At 41.7% G+C, this 26,726-nt stretch overlaps 1 long non-coding RNA gene across 1 annotated transcript in view; it reads right to left on the reverse strand.

Moving 5' to 3' along the window:
* Positions 1-496: 496 nt before the first annotated feature.
* The window catches only part of LOC142829615 (uncharacterized), a 129,130-nt gene continuing 102,900 nt past the window's right edge, over positions 497-26,726 (reverse strand). The window contains exons 3-4 of the long non-coding RNA XR_016349445.1: positions 3,814-3,937; positions 497-593 (exon numbers count right to left, since the gene is read on the reverse strand). This is a non-coding gene — a long non-coding RNA (uncharacterized LOC142829615). The remainder of the gene's footprint in view (positions 594-3,813; positions 3,938-26,726) is intronic.

Raw genomic sequence — 26,726 nt, forward strand, 5'->3', positions numbered from 1 at the left:
CTCTTATTCAAATCCCCTTGTCACTGTCCCTCGGGGCATTATCCCCATTTGTTTTCTTTAACATGACACAAGAAAGTTGGAGAGTACAAGATTTATTTCTTGGGTCTTTTAAAAGGCTGTTAAAATGTATGTTTATTTTTGTTCTTTTTACATGGGTCCTTTTGAAATCTGACAATCATTTCATGGACTACAAATGCTTGTAGTTTATTGTACAAGGCAGATGTCTTTCATAGAATGGAAATGTTATATGCCTGGTCTAAAGTTCAATGAAAGCTACTCAGTGACTTTCATTAGGGCGGGGATAAGAAGGTATATTTATAACTGAAGTAGGATGGTTATTTATTCAAAATAAATTGTATTAAAAATCTTAGTTTAATCAGTCTCATTTTTTTAGTAATTTATAGTAAAGTAAACAAGTGCAAACAGATAAATGAGTTAGCACCAGATATTCTCACCGCTCTTTCCCTTCCCCTGCCCCCCCCCCGCCCATCAGCTCCCTGAGAGTCACTTGCCATCACAGCCTTTGCCAACTTACTCATGTCTCTTCATTTCCATATGAACGGCGATTGCTATATGTAGGAGAAGACAGGATTCTGAAAGTAAAGCAAATGTATTTTTTATGATTTAAAGAACAGGAAGTATATGAAAACCAAATATATTTACTAAGTGAATTGCACTTTTCTTCAACCAATTTTTTTAGTGCCTGCATCCCTCCAGTGTCCACCAGCTCTTCAACTTTTTCCTTTTCCTGAAGCAAATTTGTGCCTCCCTTCCTATTTAGGAATACTCAAGCTTCTTCCCATCCTGGGTCTCCATTTCAATGATAACTAGGCTATCCTTTAATCATAGAAATACTTTTCTTTGCTCTCTTTCTCTTTTTGACACACCTGGCATTTTATTACCTGCGTATGTTCTATCTGTATACAGTCTTTCCTCTTTGTCTCTTTGCTTCTATTACTCAGTCCATCTTTGAGCCACCATTGGCTAGGTGACACTGCCTAGTATAAGCAAAACTTCTTGCTTAATACCTCTCTCTTCTCCATTGATACTGCTTCAGTATACTGAACCTCCTGTAAAACTGGACAGCTGTAATGCACTACCCCAGCACATACGGGAATGAGCTTTATGTAAGGTTGTAGTAGAGAGCATACTGTGTGGAGAAAACGTACAATAGCAACTCACTTGTGATGTTTATCTCCTCCCTCCACAGGTGTACCATGTACTATGTAGTGATATCACAGTATATTGTGAAGATTCATTATGTCAGCATTCCCCACAGCTGCATGGAAATGCATAGAAAGTGCAGACAACACCCCAGGAAGCCAGGAGCGTGCTGCTATCTATTAGGTTAAAAGAAATGCCCCAAAGCCAAATGTTAGGCAGATCTGCTCTTGAATTTTGACCCCAGTATTTTTGTGGCCTTGTGTAAGTCATTTAACTATGGTCTACACTACAAACAACCTTAAATCAACATCCCTAAGCAATGTACGTATTCCAACCTAAGTCCCACTGTAGAGAATGCTATATTAGTAGGAGAGTTTACCTGTCAGTATATCTTCTGCCTCTTGGGGAGGTGGATTAATTATGCCAGGAGATAGAAGCTAAAATGCTGCTTGGCATTTAACTTCCACACAGACTACTCAGCTGAAAATAGTCCAAGCTCACAGGTATTAGGATAGGCAGCGCTCAGAAGAAGTTCTGTATAGAGTATGCTGCTAGCTGGCTAGAGGAACATCGCAGGATTCTACTTAGTTTATGGCATGATGCAAGCAAGACATTTGACTTCAGTTCTTGTGCTCTTGTCCCCACTAGCTATAAAACTATATGTGAGCAGCTGGAAACATTGACTGGACAGAAGAACAAGTCCTAATGAATCAAGCAGCTAAAGACAGAATATTGCAATATCAAGTATGATAATGGTGCCTCTGGAACTCCCCATCTTCATGTCTCTTCTATGAAGCATTAAACTGGGGAACTATATTAAGCACTGAGCCTACAAAGTGCATGAAGAGCTGTGGAGTGGAGATGGAACCCTTATAATTCAGTGATCCCAGGCATTTCCAGAGGAGAACCAGCCACTTGATGAAAAATAAGTGACCTGGCTAGAATGTAACCAAAGAAATTATGCCAAAGGTGGGCAATAATTTTTGACGGCGTCACTCCAAGATTTTGGAAAGTGGTCGAGGGCCGCACTCTTCCATGATATTAATGGAGATGCGGGGTCTGGGATGGAGGTTGGGTGAAGAAGGGAGTTTGGGGTAAGGGACTGGGGTGCAGGAAGGAGATTGGTATCTGGGAGGGAGTTGGGATGAAGCAGGCGGTTGTGACCTAGGGCAGGGGACTAGACCGTAGGGGTTTGGGATGTGACCTATGGTAGGAGGGAACTGTGATCTTGGAGGGGGGAAGTATGGGTGTAGGAGGGGGACAGAGGGTTTGGGTATGTTGATTGGGTGCATTGAGTTGGGGCAGGAAAGGGCTGTGGTGCCAGAAGCAGGCTGTGGCTAAGAGACTCACTTATCAGCTGCCAATTTAGCCTGCCTGACTGCAGAGCTTAAAATGTTTCCCTGCCTGGCTGGCCATGTGCTTCATGAATAACTGAGCCCAGGAGAGGAGGTGTGATTCTTCTTAGATTGCTGTTATTCCAACAAGCAGCTCCCATTGGCTGGTTTCTGCCACAAACCGACTAATGCGAATGTGCTAGGGGCAGAGCGGCTCCTAAAACTTTCCCCCTCCCCTCCAGTTTTAAAACAGAAATGGAGCCCTGCAGCTGCATTTCTGCATGGCGCGCAGGACTGCGGGGAACACTGAGGAGCCTGCCTGGGGCTCCCCACTGTCTCCATGGGCCAGATCTGGTGGTTTGGAGGGCTGGATTTGGCCCGTGGGCCATATTTTGCCCATGCTTGGATTATGATAATGTATCAGAAATACCACATCTTCAGTCTGTACTTGGAGGAGTTGTTTGGGGATGTCTCTGGAGAGCAGTCTGCTTGGGAATCTGCATCAGAGCAAGTGTTGGAGACTGGGTAAGTTTTTGCTGTGGTGTGTGTTTGTTATCAATATATGGATGGAAGGGGTTCCATCTTAGCGTATGAAGTTAAAACAAGTTATGGACTTGATGTGCTTCCATTCAGGGAAGAAACCATGCCATTTCCCTAATACTTCCTTGCATTGATATACTTCTTAGCATACATAGATGGCTATCCTTCACTGACTTGAATTGACATTCATGCTTCTACTTGGGAGCTTCCTGACCAGCTTGAAAAGCCATAGCTAATAACTAGACCACTCATAAGCCCCCAGAGAATGCAGGGGATATAGAAATAATATCAACTGAATTGTAGATGTATATCTTAAAATGATATATGCGGTGGTCCTGAATTGATATAGTGATGTATGAATAGAATATGGCCCATTGATTTGAAAAGTATCATTTTCGAGTTTGAATTACTGCAACATCTTTTGTGGAGTGGGGATTATCCTTTGTCGCATGATGATGATGTGCTGCTTCTTTCCCATTTCAAGGTCCTTTCACTTCCCCAGGGCAAATAGCTGGCAGCAGGAGCTGTTGGGAATAGGGATCAAATTTTTGGAAGCAAGGACCCATGAACTGATGGGAGATTTGCTAGAATAAAAGTTGGCAGAGTTCCAGAAGAACCAGAGGAAGTAAGAAAAGGCAAAGATGCAATAAAAATGGAAAGAGAAGACCGGCTGCTCAGAGTAAGGAGAAATAGGTGAACATGTTCATAGAGTGTTGCTGCAGATTAGGGGGAGAGACAGAGCACAACAAAAGGAAAATTTTGACTAATTACTTACACTTATGGCTATGAGATTGCAGGTTTGAGTGCCTCCATTAGCACCTGTTCCTGTCCCACACAGAATCCCCTCTGCACTAATATGCCCTGCAGATTGTCCAGACGCCTTCTGGATTGTTCAAAGGCTGCATAATGACAGAGGCAATGATCTGACAAATGAATTCTGATACAGACAAATGTATTCTGTGCACGTGATACAGACAAATGTATTCCGATACAGCATGATACAGACGCTGTATTGACACACAATACAGACAAATGTATTCTGTGCGGCTACATCTACACTGGCCCCTTCTCCGGAAGGGGCATGCTAATTTCCAACTTTGGAATAGGGAAATCTGCGGGGGATTTAAATATCCCCCGCGGGATTTAAATAAACATGGCCGCCGCTTTTTTTCCGGCTTGGGGAAAAGCCGGAAAAAAGCGTCTAGACTGGCACGATCCTCCGGAATAAAGCCCTTTTCCGGAGGATCTCTTATTCCTACTTCAAAGGGTGATAAAGACACTGTATTGACACACGATACAGAAAAATGTATTCTGTGCACTCCTCTAATCTAAGGATTAGATTCAAAATGCACCAAAAAGGCCAGAGAAAAAGGAATCAGGAAACCAGGAAATAACTGAATATGCCATTAGGGAACATGGATTTTAAATGGTTTGGCACTGGGTGTAGCCAGACAGGAACCCCCCTGTAACATCCATCTTTGCTTTCCTGGAGCATGCAGGGCACACAGAGCAGTAAAAACCTTGGAGCAGGAGGCTCAGGATATGCATGCTGCTGTGACCATGAATGGCTGTAAACAGAGATACGCCAATTGCTGACCAAGAGGCTGCCAAGGAGTGCCCTTGACTAAAACCCATATTGATACGAACACACAGCCGTCCGCAGGGGGAGGAATCTCTCACCCAGTAAAAAAATGTCTAGTACTCACAATTTAGTTCTCTCTCTTGCAAGTGTAAATTAAGTTAAAACTTTCTTGTAAGAACTGGTGCCACAGAAATGGACCAGTACAATTTGGCATCTTAGATAAGAAAGAGGATACGGGCCCCTATGGGTATAAAGATGGGTCCAGCAGCACATTTACTCTGAGCGTCAATCTACCATCTATCTGCTGGTTGGGTTAGGTGTTTGACCTCCCGAGGTTCCACGGGGACGCCCACCTCATATTCGTCTTTCCTAGGAATTGAGGGACCGGCCCAGGCTTGACCCGCTGGAGTCGAGAGGCACAGAAGGGGGTAAAAATTGTACCTGGATGTGGTCCTTTGTCTTAAGTGTACACATAGACTTAGAGCTCTTTAAAGATTAAGCTGTCACTTGGTACCATTATTTCTATATTCTATCTTTATTTTCTTTGTAACCATTTAAGATCTATATTTGCTAGCAGCTAAGAAATAGAGCAATCGCCATTTTAACCATATGATTTATAAGCTGCTTTAATAAACCTGTAACTGTTTAAGTTTTAACCTGACTCCTTCAGTTGCTGTAACAGAACCAAGCACAATTTAAAAGAACTTCAGCCGGTCATAAGGGACAGGTATAGGAAGAGCTTGGGCGTTTGGATCGTGTCACTCCCAGGTGACTGATCCGTTGGGGCATCTCTCAGTCTTCCCTAGACTGCCCACTGAGAAGGGATCCTGTATCCTAGCAGCTGAAATCTGAGATGTAATAAGCTCTTCCTATAGACTCTAGGGAGTCTGTCAGCATGTTGGCTGCCCTCCGCGACGGGACCCCAGTCCTAGCGGTAAAGGCACAGATGTTAAAGTCTCGCACACACACACACACACACACACACACACACACACACACACTGCCCTGACCGTCAGCTGACACTGGGTTTGTTTGTTGTGCAGAATGTTTTGATGTTATGTAGTCTGCCTCTTTAGAGCTAGCATTAGTATGGAAATAGGAGTGTAAAATCAAGTGTTTGAATTTGGACACAGGGTTATAATAGTCTTATTACATGTTACATTGTGGCTATGTCTACACTGTAGGCTTCTTGTGCAAGAACTGTTTTGTGCAAGAGTTCTTGCGCAAAAGGTCTTGCGTAAGAGTGCGGCCACACTGCCATATGCTTTTGCGCAACAGAGGTGCTTTTGTGCAGGAGCGTCCATGGCAGTGTGGACCTTCTCTTGCACAAGAAAGCTCTGATGGCCATTTTAGCCATAGGGTTTTCTTGCTCAAGAAACCCCTGTTGCCCATCCACACTGTCTTCCTGCTCAAGAACTTGTGCTCAAGAGGGCTTATTCCTCGTGGGGAGAGGAATAACTCTTGCACAAAAAGCACTCTGTTCCGATGCTTTACTGTAAATTTACTTGTGCAAGAACACACGTGCGGCGTAGACTCAATATAAACAGCTGTTCTTGTGCAAAAAGCCTGCAGGGTAGACATAGCCTATGTGCCACAGATTTTAATGAATGTCATAGCTATTCTCATAGCTTTCCTACTGTGCCAGTGGCCTCCTCTGCCATGGGCCCCTCGACACACTCCTGGCCTTGCCACCAGACCTTCTTTGCCATGCGCTCCCCCTGCCGTGCTCCCAGCCTTGCAGCCAGAAACTCCCTATCCCTGCACTCTGTGGTCCAACATCCAAAGTACATAAGCAGTATTAATAAAATGTGTAACAAACCTGCATACATTTCATGGGTTTAAAGCACTGTGTTGGCAAACCCAGAAATGCTTATTGGTACAGGCCAGTTAAATATTTCTTTAAATTAGTTTTACGTCTCTTTCTTTTATGACAAAATATGCTGTCAAGTGATTTCCTAACAATGGAAATACCTCTGGTGTCATACTTGACATTCCTGCTTTATCATGATATCATGGCGTATTAATTGCCTCCTGTGTAAATGTGTATGATTGTAGACAAGATGCTACAGAAGTCGTGTGTGACTATTATCACTTCAGTGCAGCTGTGTAATTCATTCTTTCAGCAGATCCCATGGTGCTAGAACATAACTCAACATAATCAATAGCAAGTTGTCACTTTGCTAGGAAAAGCTCTTCATGGCCCAATTTTAGTGACTATTTCATCAAGCTACCTTTCACATGCAATGGCCTACAACAGATTGGGAAAGTCCCTCTTATACCATCATTTCAGACACTGTAATTTGAATTCCCCCATAGATTCTATAATTACTCAAATACAGAGATTGATTGGTCAATAATTTAAGGAGAAAATAGATTTTGTATTACCTGCGGACATTTTCCACAATCTATACGAACGTTCAACAAGGCAACGAATGTGTTCTATTGTAAAAGATTTCTTGAACTTAGAAGCATTTGAATAAAAAAATCTCTCTAAGTGATTAATGTTATTGCAGTGTGTATCTAAAAGGCAGCAGCACTGGCAATCCATTTACCATTAATTTCCATACAATTTGTAAAGTTATTACCTATTTGGAATATTACCCACTTTTTTCATGTACACCATAAAAATTTATGATGTATTCCCTTCAAACGCTTGTATAAAAAGCATGAATAACAATAAAATGTGATTTGTGTGGAGAATAGGAGGTACATCTTCATTTTTAATTACCTTTTTCTTGTCAATGAACACTATAAAATACTGAGGTAAAATATCCACTGCAGTTTAAGGATAGACATGCTGATATCTAACATTCTATCCCTGTAACAGGGCAACGAATGAATCACAGCAGCGATACAATCAAGACATTACACTGCCGTATAAAGTGTGAAATGAAAGCTTAGATAGAACCCACAGCCATTGCCAATGAATTATGTTGTTTAGACATATAAACTGGGTTTGGTGTGTGGGAGGGGAGGAAGTGCCATATCAGCAAGTTTGCTACAAGGCAAAATATAGGAGACCAAAAATAAAATCCCTCCTAGGGAGGACAATGAGAAGTTTAGCAGTACTTTCTTTTTACTACATTAGTCTTAGTTCATTCTTGACACCACAGAAAATTCAGAGAAATTAGACATGGATAGTATCAAAGAAATTTAACAGCAGAAATATTTGAGCACTTTCAATCCACCAGGCTTTAAAGGTAATACCAAAAGGACTCTTCCCATCCCTCCACTGGATAGTGGCTCTGTTTATGGAATTTTTCTTTTATTTTAATTTCATAAACCCAGAAAAAGAATGTAAATATTTCACTGCTGGAGCAGTTTTTGAACTGTGTTTGCTAAAATCCTGATCTTGTGATGTCTGAATGCAAATAAGATTATGACGTGGCTGTGCACAAACAAAATTAAAGTCCAAAGTAGTAAAGATGGAATAAATACCTCAGGATTTCTCTTGTGTTCTTAATACACCAAATACCTTGCAACCATAAAAAAAAAAAATGGGTGAACTGAAGGAATCAGTTTTATTGACTCTGAATTCTCTGTGTGATAGTGCATAAAGATATCTTGTAATACAATTATTATGATTATTACAAATACAATCAGCTTGGCACTTATGTCTATTTTACTTGTCTTTTCCATCACAGCTGTACTCATGTATTTTGTTCCTGTTGTTTTTTGTTTTCTTTAACCACAGAGATACTTTGATGAAGAGACTGATGGAAAGATTGTATAGAAGGTAGAATTTGCTGCCATCATCTTTACAGAAAATACTCAAACTAAAAATTATTCTTGCACATCTACAAACTGGCAATAGATTTTAAATTGTCTAGCATATATTATTTCAACACAGATGTTGTAATTAGTGATCAAAGTTAATAATTGTTGTTCATGCTGCATTTTGGATGAGTGTGTTCTTTTAAAATGAAAGGTAAACAAGAAGTCTTAACTGCCACAGTGAACAAAGAGAAAAGATTGTCTCGGTTTTCTAAAAGCCAACACACTGTTTCATACTATAAAAGCATTTCAGTGACAGAGCTGACTTAATAATATAGATGTAGCCATGTTAGTCTGGTCTTGCTGAAACAAAAGACAGGACTATGTAGCACTTTAAAGACTAACAAGATAGTTTATTAGGTGATGAGCTTTCGTGGGTCAGACCCACTTGCTCAGATCAAATTGGAATTTGATCAAGACTGGATTGTGACTTGCTGTGTACATAAATTACCCCTGCTTCTCCTTATTTGAGCCACATACAGTACAGCACAATGGATAAGGTATACTGTCAGGCTGTGTCTAGACTGGCAACTTGCCAGCTGTTTACACTGGCTGCTTGAATTTCCGCAAGAACACTGACTTCCTACTGTCTGAAATCAGTGCTTCTTGTGGAAATACTATGCTGCTCCCGTTCGAGCAAAAGTCCTTTTGCGCAAAAGTTTTTGCATAAAAGGGCCAATGTAGACAGCTCAGATTTGTTTTGCGCAAAAAAACCCCGATCGCAAAAATGGCGATTGGGGCTTTTTTGCACAAAAGCGCATCTCAATTGGCACGGACGCTTTTCTGCAAAAAGTGCTTTTGTGGAAAAGCATCCGTGCCAATCTAGATGCTCTTTTCCGCAAATGCTTTTAACAGAAATAAAAAGGCACAGTGACAGAGCCAAATCCCTGAAAGCTGCATGGAAACTTTTTAAAGACACCATAATAGAGGCCCAACTTAAATGTATACCCCAAATTAAAAAACATAGCAAGATACAAGCAATAAGAAAAGCAAAAAAAGATTTTGAGGAACAGCTAGCCAAAAACTCAAAAAGAAATAACAATGTTTTTTAAGTACATTAGAAGCAGGAAGCCTGCTAAAAAACCTATGCATCCCCTAGATGATCGAGCTACAAAAGGAGCAATCAAGAATGATAAAGCTATTGCGGAGAAACTAAATGATTTCTTTGGTTCAGTCTTCACGGCTGAGGATGTTGGGGAGATTCTTGAATCTGCACCGTCCTTTTTGGGTGATGAATCTGAGGAACTGTCCCGGATTGAAGTGTCATTAGAGGAGGTTTTTGGAACCAATAGAAAAACTTAATGTTAACAAATCTCCGGGACCGGATGGCATTCATCCAAGGGTTCTAAAAGAAGTCAAATGGGAAATTGCTGAGCTATTATCTGTGGTTTGTAACCTATCCTTTAAATCGGCTTCCGTACCTGGTGACTGGAAGGTAGCCAACATGACACCAATATTTAAAAAGGGCTCCAGAGGCGATCCTGGCAATTACAGACCGGTCAGTCTAACTTCAGTACCAGGCAAATTAGTCGAAACAATAGTAAAGAATAAAATTGTGAAGCATGTAGAAGAACATAATTTTTTGGACGAAAGTCAACATGGTTTCTGTAAAGGGAAATCCTGTCTTACTAATCTATTAGTTCTTTGAAGGGGTTAACAAACATGCGGACAAGGGAGATCCAGTAGATATAGTATACTTGGATTTTCAGAAAGCCTTTGACAAGGTCCCTTACCAAAGGCTCTTGTGTAAATTACATGGCCATGGGATAAAAGGGAAGGTTCTTTCTTGGATTGAGAACTGGTTAAAAGACAGGAAACAAAGGGTAGGAATAAATGGTAAATTTTCAGATTGGAGAGGGGTAACTAGTGGTGTACCCCAAAGGTCAGTCCTGGGACCAATCCTTTTCAACTTATTCATAAATGATCTGGAGAAAGGGGTAAGCAGTGAGGTAGTAAAGTTTGCAGATGATACAAAACTGTTCAGGATAGTCAAGACAGAAGCAGACTGTGACGGTCTCCAAGAAGATCTCACCAAACTGAGTGATTGGGCAACAAAATGGCAAATGAAATTTAATGTGGATAAGTGTAAAGTAATGCACATCGGGAAAAATAACCCCAACTATACATACAGTATCATGGGGGCTAATTTGGCTATGACAAATAAGGAAAGAGATCTTGGAGTTATCGTGGACAGTTCTCTGAAAACTTCCACACAGTGTGCAGCGTCGGTCAAAAAGGCAAATAGGATGCTAGGAATTATTAGGGAAGGGATAGAAAATAAGGCCCAGAATATCTTACTGCCCCTGTATAAAACTATGGTATGCCCACATCTTGAATACTGTGTACAGATGTGGTCTCCTCACCTCAAAAAAGATATTTTGGCCTTGGAAAGGGTTCAGAAAAGGGAAACTAAAATGATTAGGGGTTTGGAACGGCTCCCATATGAGGAGAGGTTAAAGCGACTGGGACTTTTCAGTTTAGAAAAGAGGAGACTGAGGGGGGATATGATAGAGGTATATAAAATCATGAGTAGTGTGGAGAGGGCCAATAAAGAAAAGTTATTTATTAGTTCCCTAAATAGAAGAACTAGAGGACACCAAATAAAATTAATGGGAAGCAGGTTTAAAACTAATAAAAGAAAGTTCTTCTTCACACAGTGTTTAGTCAACCTGTGGAACTCCTTGCCAGAGGAGGCTGTGAAGGCTAGGACTATAATAGAGTTTAAAGAGAAGCTACATAATTTCATGGAGGTTAGGTCCATTAAAGGCTACTAGCCAGGGGATAAAATGGTGTCCTTGGCCTCTGTTTGTCAGAGGCTGGAGAGGGATGGCAGGAGACAAATCGCTTGATGATTGTCTTTGGTCCACCCTCTCTGGGGCACCTGGTGCTGGCCACAGTTGGTAGACAGAATACTGGTCTAGATGGACCTTTGGTCTGACCCAGTACGGCCGTTCTTATGAAACTTTTCCGTTAAAAGCATTTGCAGAAAATCATGCCAGTCCAGATGTAGCCTCAGAACTGCAAAATTCTGGCACAAGTAAGAGGGGCATGGGTAGTCAGGGCCAGGGACTCAGATTTCTTAAGTGTACCAGCCAGCCCAACCACTGATGGAGCCGGGGGGGGTGAGGGGCGGGAGGGGAACCAGACTGCTTCTCTCTGAGTTCCAATTGAATCTCTTGCCTCCCCCTATGCAATGCAACCTGATATTCAGGACTTGTAGCAAAGTCATAACCCAGATCTTGACAGTAAAGGATCTGGCCCTGAACGTTATACCTTAAACTGACCCCAGTAATTAACCAGAAGTCAGTGATTTAAATGAAGAAAAATTAATTGAGTTAAGGACTCGAGCAATACTGGGTGTATCTTCTAGTGTTGATTATAATAGTCTCAAGTTCATCCATCTTTTTTTTTTTTACTGAATAACTCACCAAGAATCATGGGGGGAAAATTTTTTGTTACAATTTTTATTAAAAAAAGTCAAGACATTTTTAAAGTCAACTTTTTGTGTAAACGGTTACTTGTTCAAAAAGTTTATTTGTAAATGAAAGGATCTTAATTCAAAACTTTTTGCTGAGTTCTTATTTTCTTTATCTGAGGAGGTAAACTGTATTTTGTGTATTCTCTATACCAACCAAAACAAAAAATCTGGCTAGTTGTAGCGTCAAGGTTATAAATACTTTGGACTGAACATTCTACCCCTCAAACCTCGGAGGAGAAATCTTTTGTGGAAAAGGCCGAGAGAACAGAAACCTGTGGTGATCATCTTGCTGACTCTTCCAGGGTCACATTCTTATAACAAAGCCTCCAAACTTATATATCCTCAGTATTCATGAGCAGGTTTTCAAGGAATCAATTTTCAAACACTTGGAGGAGAGGCAGGTGATCAAGTACAGTCAACAGGAATTCACCAATAGCGAGTTATGCCTGACCAACCTGATTTGCCTTCTGTGATGAGATAACTAGCTCTATAGATATAGGGAAAGTGGTGAATGTGATTTACCTTAACATTTAGTAAAGTTTTTTTGATGTGATCTCCCAGGCTACGTCTACACTGGCATGATTTTCCAGAAATGCTTTTCCGTTAAAAGCATTTTCAGAAAAGAGCGTCTAGATTTGCAGGACGCTTTTCCGCAAAAGCACTTTTTGTGGAAAAGTGTCTGTGGCCAATCTAGACATGCTTTTGTGCAAAAAAGCCCCAATCGCCATTTTCACGATCGGGGCTTTTTTGCGGAAAAGAAATCTCTGCTGTCTACACTGGCCCTTTTGCGCAAAAGTCTTTCGGAAAAAGACTTTTGCCCAAACGGAAGCAGCATAGTATTTCCGCAAAAAGCACTGATTTCTTACAGTTAGAAGTCAGTGCTTTTGCAGAAATTCAAGCGGCCAGTGTATACAGCTGGCAAGTTTTTCCGGAAAAGCTGCTGATTTTCCGGAAAAACTGGCCAGTCTAGACACGGCCCCATAGTTTTCTTGCTGGCAAGTTAAGTAGTATAGCCTGCCAGCAGATCCAGCCTGCCAGCAAATAAGTGATTATTCCCCTTTATTTGGCACCGGTGAGGCCACATATGGAGTATTGCATCCAATTTTGGGCCCCCCACTGCAGAAAGGCTGTGGACAAATTGGAGAGAGACCAGTGGAGGGCAATGAAAACTATTAGAGGGCTGGGGCACATGACTTTGGAGAGGCTGAGAGAACAGGACTTATTTAGTCTTCAGAAGAGAAGAATGAGGGGGAATTTTGTAGAAGCTTTTAACTACTTGAAAGCGGGGAGGAGGGATCCAAAGAGGATGGAGCCAGGCTATTCTCAGTAGTGGCAGATGACAGAACAAGAAACAATGGTCTCAAGTTGCAATAAGGGAGATCTATTTCCTCTATAGTGAAAAATTATTTCACTAGGAGAGTGGTGAAATTCTGGAATATGTTGCTGAGGGAGGTGGTAGAATCTCCATCCTTAGAGGTTTTTACGGTAAGGCTTGACAAAGTCCTGGCTGGAATAATTTAATTGTGATTGGTCCTGATTTTGAGAGGGAGGGGTTGGACTCAATGATCTCTGAGGTCTTTTCCAACCCTCGTCTTCTACGATTCTATGGGAAAGGAAACCCTAAGACTATAGAGTCAGAGGAGTTGTCAGGGAAGGGATGTTTTTGGTTTGGGTTCTTTTTTCCCGACATATGGCCCTCTTCACAAGGTAGCATTCTATGAAGGAGCCATATTGCCACTGGTTAACTTCCATTTGACTACATAGCATTTGTCATGTATCACATCTGTAAGGCACCCATTTTGCTGGCTCTATGCTGCTGGTGATTTTGCTTTGTCCTACCAGAGTAATGGGAAGAAAACTTACTGGTGTTAAGGATCTGGCCCAATATTTCACATTGTAAAATACCCCAAAATTAATGTAAAATACGTATAAGCAAGTACCAGAGAAACTAGAAAAAAATCAACTAAAAAGCTGAAACCATCAAACTAATTTTTAATATGGATAGAAATCTATGAAGACTCAAATTACAGATTTCAACTACATGCCAGAAAAAATGCACCCATGCCTGCTAATTTGTAAACACGTAAAAATGATTAATCGTTGTGTATTATTCTGCCATTTTACAATGATTGAGAGAAATTTCACATCTTGAAGTAAATCACATCACAAAAAGACAAAAATTAAAATTAATAAATAATTTTAGATAATATTCCTTTAGTCATTCAAATAATGCACAATTGTATCCTAAATGTAGCAAGCAGAGAGAGCCAGAGTACATGATAAACGTGTTAGTCTATTGTTGTGACCAGTTGTCAATAGAGTTTACCATATAACAAAAGCTACAGTTCACAAGAAATTTCTAAACATTCACAATCAATCAATCATTCCAAGCTTGGCTCTATTCTGTTATGTTCAATTTGAACTTCATTTTCTGGAATGGCATAATAAATGCAGCATTTCAGCTCCTACACCATTTTTCCCCTAAATTTGTTCTGTTTGCTCCATCAATCTATTATCATGACTACACCCCCTTACTTTCCATTATTGCAGTTTTGAATAGAGCTTTAATTTTGATTTTATTTGTCCCAATTACGCTGAACATTTTAATGAATTATTTCCCCATATATGATAGGAAAAATCAGAGGAGCTTGGATTATTTTTTCATATGTCTGTAATTGAAGAAAGCTCTACCTCCTTATGAAAAATTAATTTAGGGCAAGGTTCTTCCTTTCTTATACTGATCAGTACTTACTCAATGAGTAATCTCTTTGAGGTAAACTATATGTTTTTATTTCCTGATGTTGAGGTCAGTGAGACTACTTGTGGACTAAAATATTACTCAGGGTGAGTAGAGGTGTTAAAATGTGACCTTTTATGTATGTAAGTAGTTATTTCTTAGGCAGAACTCCCACTCAGTTTAGCAGATTTTTGCCTGAATAAGAACTATAGGATTTTCTTTGAACCCTTGTTCTCACAGCATTTAAATTCTTACATGAAGTAGAAGTATGGTTTCTGGAGCTGAGCACACAACAATACAATGTACCAAAATGGAAGCTGGTGATGGTGACATGCTCATGTTCCATATAAATACAGAGTAGTCTAAAAAATAAACTGAATGCAAAAATAAGTTAAATCTATTTGGATTGGTAAAGTGATTTAGAAAAGGCATTTGCTATATTAAGAAAAATGAGAATTAATTGTATTCTAGGAAAGTGGCCAATTTAAAACAAAATACATTAATGAGAACAACTCAAGCATTTTTGTTTTTAAAGCCTTCTGATAATGGGCACATTTGAAGTAAGTATTGTGGTCTGTGCTGCTGAGCACTGTGCAGATAACAGCATAAATGAAAACCTCTCTTTGGCACAATTGTCCATTTTTGCTTAGATGAGTGTAGAACTCAATTACTTTGTTTTCCCTCAGAAATATTGTCTTTTCAGGTCAGGTTTGAAGAGCAAAATTGCAGTGCCAAGCATAGTTACTAGTAGAATAATAACAGGCTTTTTGCCCCAGTATCTGCCTACTAAAGGAAAATTATTGTGCAATTTTCAAAACCGTCATCATTAACAAGAAAAGAGATATAAATGGAATGAACAGAAGCCCATTGTTGCGTAGGCATACAGAATACTTTCCTTCAAATATATAGATGTTTACAAACTAATTTTTTATCCTTTCCTGCATCTGTTTGAAATTGGCAGTGTGGGTTCAAGTGGCAGTTTAGATGTCTAGGCTGGTTAGAAAATCTCAGCTGAAGGTCTGTTTTTGTCTACATAATTTGTCATTTTTAGCTTACATGCACTATCCCATTGTACTCTTCCCTTTAGGTAATTAAACTCAATTTTAGATAGCATTAGAGCTAAATTATGTTAGTAATTATAGTACAATGATAAAACCCCAGGCTATTGATTCTGGTGATATTTGTACTTATCTTTTATTCACTGGACTGTTTGAAAATGATTTATTGCTGCCTCAGGCCGTAGTTAGTAAAATGAAAGCTCTGAACTGAGAATATCCATTAATACCCTCTGGGGATTCAAAAGTCTCTGTCTTCTGTCTTTGTCCAAAGATCACAAGTTACATGTGTGTGTGAATGTAATAGGGAAGGCTTTTAAACTTCATTTTTAATAGCTTAGGTGTCATGAAATACTTTTCAGACCCCATCTGTGCAAAACCAAAATCAGAGTGCAGGATTAAACAACAGAAGAGCTATACTGAATGATCAGCTGAATTTCTTAAAATTGTATTCTTTTTGTACAAGCAAGGCCATAGTTTCTTGTGTTCCTTACACTGATTTGTTTGTTTTTCCAGGTCATGGCAAATATGCATGTCCAATAAGGTTCATCCCATCAAAAACTGTCAGGTATTTTAACACTCATGTTAAGAACATCAGTCTGAGACGTGTGTTCGCTATAGTATCATCTTCTGCTTACATTAGGAAATATATTATACTGAAACAGTGTTTTGTTTAGTAAAATAAGTAACAGAACAGGTAAATAGGTATTAATGTGCAAGTAGGGACACATATTGCTAAAACTAAACACATTAAGCTTCAATAAAACTCATTATCTCTACACAGAAATATTCTTTTACAGTAGCAGAAGAAGGTAGAAAAAGTAAATTTCAATAAATACTTAGTCGAGATCAAATCAGGGGGTTTGTTCAACCCAAATTGAAATATAAACGCCTTGATCTCTCACATAGCCTGTATATTCAAATCAAACATTATCTTTCTCAGGAGAAAAATAAAAATGCACTGACTAGAGAAATGTCAATAATAGAAACCTTTATTAAAAATAACTGGAGTGCAAAGGGATTCAATCTGCTATTTACAGAGCACCGAACAGCAGGGCTATAGAAAATAAAATAAATGAAAACATGAAGAAGTCCTAGATAAACAGATTGAAATAGAAGCCTAAAGACATGTGGAAAACCAATAGAAACCCATTTTACTCGGGGCTGAGCATATACATGGAGATGGGAGCCAAGCACCTCAAAGCAACAGAGTACTTGAAGTTATGGTGCCACTGGTTCTTACTGATTATTTTATCAATCTAATCAATATAAAAAGAAAAACATGCAAAGTTGTCTTCTAAGTGCCTCAAAAGACAGTAACTTGTCAACAAAGAGCTTACAATCAAAAAAAGAAGACAGACACACACAGTGGATGGTGTTAGAAAAATTAAACAAATAATTTAACTTTCTGGAGGCATGGGAGGAAACTAAAAGAATTTGAAGGAGAAAAATGAAGAGAGTGATTAATGGAAAGGAAGAAATAAAGGAGGGAAGAAGGATATTGGAAGGAAGGAAGAAAACCTCAAGCAGAAAGAGGTGGCAGTTGCAGCCAAGGACAAATAACCAGTCAGCATAATTGAAGAGTGACAGGAATTTGAATGCAATGGTTCTAATTGCATCTGGAGCTCTGAAGGCCCTGCAGATGCTGTTCCTGGACCATCACGAATTGAAAAGTGAGAGGAGGCCATTGCATTTAGCACCCGTGGTCTTGTTTGGGGTCACTGGCAGAGATGCCAATTCCAAAGGGAATGTGCAGAAAGAGAGAAGAGATCTCCCTAAAGTCTTAAAAGGGAATTCAAGAATTCCCATTGACTTTAAGGGTAAAATATTAAGATGCTTACTGGTACAAAACATGTCTGCATATATGTAAATACAGGCAGTCCCCAAATTACGCGGATCCGACTTATGTCTGCAGACCAGGGAGACGCTGAGCAAAGTGGCGGAGGACCCGGGCCAGACCCGCGGCGCTTCCAGCTGATCTGGAAGCGCCGCGGATCCGGCCCGGGTCCTCCGTGGCTTTGCTCTGCGTCTCCCTGGTCTGCTGGGGGGGGGGACGCAGCTAGTGCCCCCCCTCAGCAGACCAGGGAGACGTGGAGCAAAGCCCGGGGCCTGTGGTAGAGCAGGTGGGGCGCTGCCGGTTGGTCCCGCAGCACCGCTCCTTGGCACTACTGGACCAACCCGGCAGCACCCCAGCTGCTCTGCCCCAGGAGTCCTGATTCAGCCGCTGGTCCTGATTCAGCAGTCCTGAATCAGGATGCCGAGGAGCGGCCGCGCTACTGGACCAACCCAGCAGCACCCGAGCTGCTCTGCCCCAGGCGTCCCCAAGTCAGCCGCTGCTGAAACTGACCAGCAGCTGACTACAGGAAGCCTGAGGCAGAGTTGCTCTGCCCCGGGCTTCCTGGAATCAGCTGCTGATCAGTTTCAGCAGCGGCTGACTTGGGGACGCCTGGGGTTCTTAAGTTGAATCTGTATGTAAGTCGGAACTGGCGTCCAGATTCAGCAGCTGAATCTGGACGCCGGTTCCGACTTACATACAGATTCAACTTAAGAACAAACCTACAGTCCCTATCTTGTACGTAACCCGGGGACTGCCTGTAGTTCTTTTTGTGTTTCTCCTGCGTAGTCCTTTACAGAGAACTCTTAGTGTTAATCAGTTTACTTCAGGCAGAGAAGATTAGAGGCCTTAAAGCCTGGGACATTCATATTCATAATTAAAAATGTTCAATTTTCAAATTTGTGCCCAGTCAGCCTGTGGAACTCCTTGCCAGAGGATATGGTGAAGGCTAGGACTTTAGCAGGGTTCAAAAAGAGCTAGATATATTCATGGAGGTTAGGTCTATCAATGGCTATTAGCCAGGAGGGATAAGAATGGTGCCCCTGGCCTCTGTTTCTCTGGCGGTGGGTGACAGGGGAGGGATCATGTGAGGATTACCTGTTGTATCCCCTCCCTCTGGGGCATCTGGTATTGGCCACTGTCAGCAGACAGGGTACTGTGATAGATGGACCTTTGGTCTGACCCCGTATGGCTGTTCGTATGTTCTTATTAGTCAATTTGGTATGAAGCCACACGTAAAAAATTGTGAAAGATAGAAAAAGATTAAAAATAGTGATTATAATGGAGTGGCAAGGGTAACCTTTTACAATGATAGTAATTAACAATTGGAGCAATTTTCAAAGTGTCATTCTGCACTCTCCGCCAGAGGTCATGAAGCATTCTGCTCTAGGAATTTAGAGGAAGATGTTTTGTGGCCTTCATTGTATAGTAGGTCAGTAAAGATGATCCCAATGGTGCCTCCTGGTCTTGGAGTATATGGCACTACAACGTAGCTATGATAATTATATTGATATGGTACAGATGTACCAGAGAAGTTAACATATGCTACTGGAAGCAAAAAGGGGATACCACAATGATGTAAAGTTGTTAGAATACAAATAAGAATTAGGCTTCTATTATTTTGTTATATTTTGTTGTGAAATTCAGACTCTGCTTATTTTTTCGGCTTCTTAACCGAACACAAGTTCAAAAATCTGTTTGGGTCCAATTTTTAAATGTCTCTAATATGTGATATGCAAAGACATTCTAATATTCTGATTTCAATTCTTTGCAATAAATATGTGTAAGAGGGTGACTGAATTACTGCAATGAATAAAATTAAGTGATGTCAGTTGAGAATGAGAAAAAATGCTACTGCCAACTCAATCAATCTATTGAAAAACTATTGAAACTAGGGCTCTGACATAATTATATAAAGCCGTGGGCAGAGTTGCTCTCAGTTAATAGAAACTTCTTGTTGCACCAGAAGAATAGTGCAATATGAGTTCCTTTTGTAAAATGTACAACAGTTCTTTAAACTACATCGGTGAAATGTGTTTGACTTTTCCCTCATTTAAAAAGTTACTTTATCAAACATTTTTAATTAAGTCTGCTATATATCTTTTGTCAAGCATTAATTCTAAGCTGCTCAGTATCTTTTTCCATCACAATGCAGTTATAGAGTGCATTAGGTTTCATATTTTAGCAATGGTTTACTAGACAATATTTTTTGTTGCTGTTGAATGTGAGACAGAAACCACAGGTATCTCGTGAAGCTCTCCTATGCACACAAGTTTATTTCTTTCAGAAACTCCTAATCTCCTGATACAGTTGTAACCCCAGGAACCCTACAGTTCCAACTGGCAGAAGAGCACCATCGTGATGTAAATCACATTAGGATTGACACACTCGTTGCCTCAGCATACTGATAATAAGTATTGTAGAAGTGTCATATAAGGTACCAGACGTAAACTGGTGACACTAGTCTTAACAAAATCATTTTGTGATATACATATAGGTTGAATCTAAAAAGTTATAGATGGGTGTTGGAAATATGTACAGGCAGTCCCCGGGTTACGTACAAGATAGGGACTGTAGGTTTGTTCTTAAGTTGAATTTGTATGCAAGTCGGAACTGGTACATATTGTAGGGGAAACTCTAGCCAAACATTTCTCCAGACCTCAGTTTTATTCTCCCACACCTCACTTCCCTCAGTCCTTTATTCTCAAGCTGAGGTGTCTGCTGAGAAAAGCCACTCCACGTCTCCCTGGTCTGCTGGGGGCGGCTCTCGCTTCGCGTCTCCCTAGTCTGCTGGGGGGAAGCAGCTAGTGCGGGGTTGCCTCACCCCGTTTGTAAGTAGGGATCCGATGCAAGTCGGATCCATGTAACCCGGGGACTGCCTGTACTTAAAATGTGCGGGAAGCACAGCTTAATACTTTGCATGCATTAGAAAAAAAATTGTATTTTCTTATCTGGGTCAAACTTTGTAAGCCAGAAGACAATGCAAATATATTTACATATAAGATAAAGAAAGCCATAAAGCTAAACAAGTAAAGAAGAATCTGTATCCTGGAGAACAGAATCTTCCTGGTGCTTGAGGCAGAGGCAACATACTTTAAGCAATAATGGGGAACACAAAGATCTTGCATGTATCCTTTGCTGAGGAAACATAAGGTACAACATTTCCCCTTCAAGGTGGCTCCCCAGTTTGAAAGACTGAGGATGCTGATAACTTACTGTAACTAAGAAAACTACTTAGGCAAAGCTTGAAATTTATAAGATTAAGTTTTAATCTCTAAAAATCACCTTTGCTTTATTTTATTTCTAGCTAGATTTGCCTCGTTTTCTCTTGCTTAGTATCATTTAAATCTCTGGACTTCATTATTGTCTGGCTATACTGAAACAAGGGCAAAAGACATTTGACATGGGTTTAATCAGGCTGCAACTTCTTTATTAGATGTCTGGGACTACCTGGCAGATAAAAGTGTACAGTGCAGGTAACCTCATGTTTATTCCATAGTTATCAGCTCCCCCTCTTTTTCCATCCAGGTCTCTCTAGTAAAGTTATGCCAGACCCATACCATACCCAGAAGGCAGGGGGCTTCCACCAGCTCCTATTCTTTTTCCATTCAGCACCCTCTAACAAATGTATTGCGAGGGCCTGTTTTTCCATCCAAGTCCCCACAGAAAATTTCTGGAAACTTACCTTACCAGGGAGCTCTCACCAGCTCCCCATCTTTCCCAGCCAGCCTCCTCCAAAAAATTGCCAGGGCTTTACCATTCACCCTCCTGATAGCATGGTTAGGTGAACTACTAGAATGGGGGTTGGCTCCCTGCCATAGCAGTCCCCAATCACCCTGCATTTGTTCCTTTAACAAACACCTATTTTTGAATCCTTTTGCCAATCCATTTTTGCAGTCACAGTATACCTTCCCTCTGGAGTACAGGTGAACCTGTCTAGTCCTGTACTCTCTGGTCTGACAACCATCATGATTTAGTTAGCCAGATGTCTACATATCATGGGTGTGGCCAAGTTTCCCATAGTAGCAGAAAGCTTGTGTCTCTCTGTGCTGCAGTGTTATTTAGCTCTAATTAACAGCAGTTTTCATCTCTCCCTTCCTTCAGCCATAAAGCACCATTCCTTTCATTTGGCTAGCCATCCAAATACCATAAAGCCATTTCAGTGTATTAAAGGGAAGCATGAGTGTTTCACAGACCTAACCAGTTGACACATGCTCTTTTACTTTGGAGAAGGCAAAATTAATTTCTGAGATTGTCCAGTGAAAGGGTTCACAGCCATTAACTGCAAGGCAAGATTTAGACTGGCAGAGTCATGAAGACTTGCTGGCAAGGAATTGACACATAGCTTAGCAGCACCAAAGCTCTCGCTCTTGCTAAAGCAGAGCAGTACCACATTGGCTCACAACTGTGGGTGTCCTTAGCAAAATGTCATGACAGGGCCCAAGCCAGTGCATAAGCAGATGTGGGTGGAGGTTAGGCTCATACCGGAGATATCTTCATCAGACAGGTGCGGATGTTCCTCAAATTTTGTCGGAAAATAAGGCCATTTTTCTGACAAAACTCTGTAGTGTAGACAAGTAGGCCTCATAAATACAGGATCCCTTCAAAATAGTTTACCAAAAGAAAGCTGGGTGCTCTCATACATTTAATGAGTATAATTGTGCATTTGCTCTTTGCTTCCTTCTTGTGCTAGATAAAGATCAGAGTTGTTGTATGCTGTCAATGCATTTAAGGTCCCAGAAACTATAACACCACCAAAAAAAAAAAAAAAAAAGAATCAAAGAGTAAACAAAAGTATTTTTTCACAGAAACTTATGCATTAGTTTTTAACTTTTAGATTGAAATTGATTCTTTTTAGTTTTAGTTTAGTTTTGGTTTTGTTATTTTGGGAGGTGATAAGCCAGACTATATATTACTATGGTTATTTTTGAGGCCTGTGCTACATATGAGCAGACTAAAGTATATGCACGAGTTGTAATGAAGCCTGATAGGAGCAATATATTCTTATAACAAACCTTTCCTACAGCTAAAAGTTGGCTTACATCTAGCTATATTGAGACTTTTAATTCGTTGTTCTCTCTTGTTGAATTATTTAGGTTTGATACAATAGCTATGCAGAGATTAATTTTACTAAATGAACTGTTAAATGTAGCATGTGCTTAAGTGCTTTTTCAGGGCCTTAGACTTAATCCAAATTGAACAAATGATTTTATTTGCTCCTTTAAAAAGCAAAGTATGATAATCCAATTACAAATCTGTGGTGGGCAGATGGAGATCAGATGTTTTCAGTATTTGATTCCAACAAGACACACTGTGCACTTTCACATTTTTAATTATTTTTTTTCGAAAATGTTTGTTGCTAAGTCTACCAGAACACTCATTTATTACCCCTCATATAGCGACTCTGGGTACAAAGCTTTATTTCACCAAAAATAAATGTGAACATTTATTACTGATAATTCCTATAGCTGATTTAACCAATGAACATATTTTTTATGAACATTCCCAATGATTTATTCTTGCTAAGCCTGTTGCAGGGTTGTCTTGTGTGGTTTGTGTGTGTGAGAGAGAGGAGTGTGTGTGTATATAGTGGAGACACCAAAATTCTGTGTTTTAACTTCACTGTGAGCCACAGGCTATGACTAAACTGCCCTACAGCTAGACTTCAAGCTTCTTTTGAAAAAAGCTTTTCTGGAAGAGATCTTCTGTAAAAAGTTTTTTTGAAAGAGAGCTGCCACTCAGAAAAAGTGATCTGCTTTTTCGAAAGAGAGCGTCCACATTGATTAGATGCTATCTCACTTATAAGGCTACCTGGAACATGTTCAGGCAGGGCATTAGGTCACCAGTTGCTTCCAAGTGCTGCTGCCTAAGTCTAGCTGAGACGTGCTTAAAGGGACCACCTGGACAGCCATTTCTCTGCTTCTGCTGCATGCTTGCCTACCTCTCCGAGGGACAGCAAAGCTTTAGCAGTGTGGCCTCTGGTTGCCCAGCTTTTGGATGCCACAGCATTATTCATTGTGCTACAGACGCGGAGCTGCCTCTGGGCATGTGATAGCCCCACATAGCCATGCTGCAGTTTCTGCAGCAATTTGTGCAAGCTACCTTCATGGCTCTTCATGAGCTTAACACTGAGCTCATTCTGGGAACCCTCTGGCAGCCATACTGCACTGTGGAGAGGCATTTTTGGAGGCTCAATACCAGTTTGGACTGGTGGGACAGGCTGGTCCTGGAGCAGAGGGATGACCAGCAGTGGCTCCAAAATTTCTACATGAAAGGGCCACCTTTTTGAAGCATGGCTCAGCCCCTGCCATCCAACTAGGTGATACCCACCTGTGGCCCTCCATCCGCCTGGAGAAGCAGGTTGCCATAGCCAGCTGGAACTCACCACACAAGACAGCTTCTGGTCGGTGGGCAACCACTTTGGTGTGGGGAAGTCCACTGTCAGGGCCCTCCTCATGGAGGTAAGGCACATGCGGGCTACAGTCCGAGTGGGGGGAGGAAGGGGAGTCCTGGAAAGGGGAACTGTAGGGAAAAGGAGGTTGGGGATGGGGGGACTGAGAGGGGCAGCCCTGTCCCCGGGGCAGTTGTGCCATCCAGCCCTCAAACAGTCCTGGTGCTGGGGGGACAGCCTCATAAAGGGTGGCTCCTGGGGTGCTTGGGGGGGGGGAGCAAGCACCCCCCAAGGGCTCTGGAACTCCCTCTCTCGTTCTCTGTTTTGTGTGTGTTTGTCATCTTCTGCAGGTTTGTGAGGGCCATCAACTCCATCCTGCTGCACAGGGTCATCCATCTGGGAGACCTGGACCCGATCATCACTGGAGTTGCCGTCCTTGGCAATAACTACAGTGGAGCCATAAGTGGACCCCCACATCCCAATCGGTGCACTAAGTCATTGAATGGCCCAATAAAAGGGCTACTTCTCAATGGTGCTATAGGCCCTGGTCAACTCCTGTGGACAGTTCACAGACATTTTTGATGGGTGGTCGGGCGGGGCACACAACACCAGTGTATTTAGAAGTCACATTCTTCCCCCTGCATGACATTGCACTTGGGGATGTGCAGATGCTACTGTGCATTATGGCCTATCCTCTCATGCCATGGCTGATGAAGCCATAAACTGGCCACCTGGACCTCAGCAGGGACTAATTCAATTCCCACCTCAGCTGGCCAAGGATTCAGGTGGAATGCACCTTTGGGCATCTCAAGACACAGTTCCCGTGCCTCCTGGCCCACCTGGACATGGGGAAGAACAACATCCCCAAGGTGGTATCAGCGTGTAGTGTCCTCCACAACATTGTAGAGAGGAAGGGGGAAGCCTTCCTACCAGGGTGGGGGACAGAGGTCAGACTGGAGGCAAGGGTCTTTTAGCAGCCATGGATAGCTACTATACACCAGGCCCATCAGGTGGGGGTGCGCATCTGAGAGGCCCTGAGGGAGAGTCTCTCTCAAGCACCCCAGTAACTCTCCCCAGAGTCTCCCCACTAGGGGGCCTGTGCCTTGCTCCACTACCGATTTCCCACCCTTTTCCCCTTCCCTGAATGAATGCTGAATAAACACATGAACTTTGTATTTTTCTTTGAATAAATGTGGTTTAGGCAGTTCCTATTATGGACAAGACCCATGTTAGTAGCCTGCCTGAAAAATCTACATCATTGTAATATAATTAATTGTATTCCTGCTTATGAATATGTAAGTGTGCATGAGAAACACCCAATCATAAAACAGTCCAGCATTTGTAACCTTTTAAGGCAAGAAAGGATCCTGCAAAATGCTTAAATTAACATGACTGGCTGCTAGGTCTCTCTCCCCAATAAGATGTAACAGTATGACATGCTTAGGACTTGATTGGAAGCAATAGATACTCTCCCAGGATCCAAAGGGACTCTAGGGAACTCTCATCACCTCATAGCCGAATTTCCAGGGGACTGTTGCCTGGCCAGCCAAATTGAAAGCAATCTATACTGCACCTGCAGCCAGCCTCCTAACTGACAGTATGAATGTGATGTGTGTGTGAGTACCACCATGCCCTTAAGAATGAGTACTAAAAACATGCTTCAGTTCACCCTTTGCATGGGCTTTATTTCTTGACTGAGTCCAAGGACAGGTAACACCTGAATCAGGGAATTTACTGGACCATGGGAGGCAATGATGTAGGGACTCCACTCTTCCTCCTGTCCATCCTGCTGCTGCCAGGGGTTGTCCTATCCCCACAGTGGAGAGGAACTCTGCTTATTGGATAGTTGACTTGTCCCTTGACTTGTTGCTTTCCCTCTGGAGCAGGAGCCAGTTCTGGGGGGAGCCTGCTTAAATGCCTGCTGGCTCTTAAAAATCAGAAGCACAGCAGGGGGGACCTGTCACAAGATGGGATAGCTGATTCCTGGCTTGCGCTAAATCCCCCTGCTGTGTGCCAGACTGTTTACATTTAAGGCTGGTGTGCCATTGGGGGGAACCCATTGAGAGCCAGGAATCAGATGTCCTGGCTCGTGCCAGGTCCCCCTCTCTATGCACATCTGAGTTTTAAATGTATTAAGAGCCTGCTGCCAGGGCTGCGCCTCCCCCACTTATCAACTAATCAACTAGTGGTGTAGTTGATTAAACAGTATGCCTAAGAAGTTGCAGCTGGCAGTGACTATTGACAACACCAATCCTCTTAAGTCCAGTTCTCAAGAGCATATCCTGATTATTGATAAAAAACAAACTGTCATAAATGCCTATCAGTTCACAATGCATATGAACTGCTTCCAGCCTCCTGCTGTCTTGTTTAAGCCACTGCCTCAAGCAGAGCAGCTTCAATAGACAAGAGAGCAGCAAGTCCAAGCTTATTACAGGACAGACACAACCAAAAGTACTAGAACAGACTCAACACCTGCTAACAACTCCAAGCCCACAGCCAAACCTCCAGGCTACAGGGGAAGGCAGCACTAGCACCTGGTCTAACCAACATTTAAACAAACAGCTTCCACAAGCAAGAGGGAAGCAAGCCCCATATCCCCCAGGGCACATGCAGCACAACTGTGTTGGAAACCCTTCCAAAGCCCTTCTTAAAGCAGGCAGACGGAGGTTTCACAGCACCACTAAACAAGCTAAGTAGTCTCACCACTGGACTACACAATGCAGAGTTGCTGCTCTCCAAATAATATTTAACTAAAGTATCTGTGTCAACAGGAAAGCGCAAAGGATCCCCAGCCTCCATCACCAGAGGTAGCTGCATAAACCAGGTGCCATAGCATG

This window comes from Pelodiscus sinensis, chromosome 4 (assembly GCF_052426305.1).
Source record: "Pelodiscus sinensis isolate ZL-2025 chromosome 4, ASM5242630v1, whole genome shotgun sequence".
Lineage (NCBI taxonomy): Eukaryota > Metazoa > Chordata > Testudines > Trionychidae > Pelodiscus > Pelodiscus sinensis.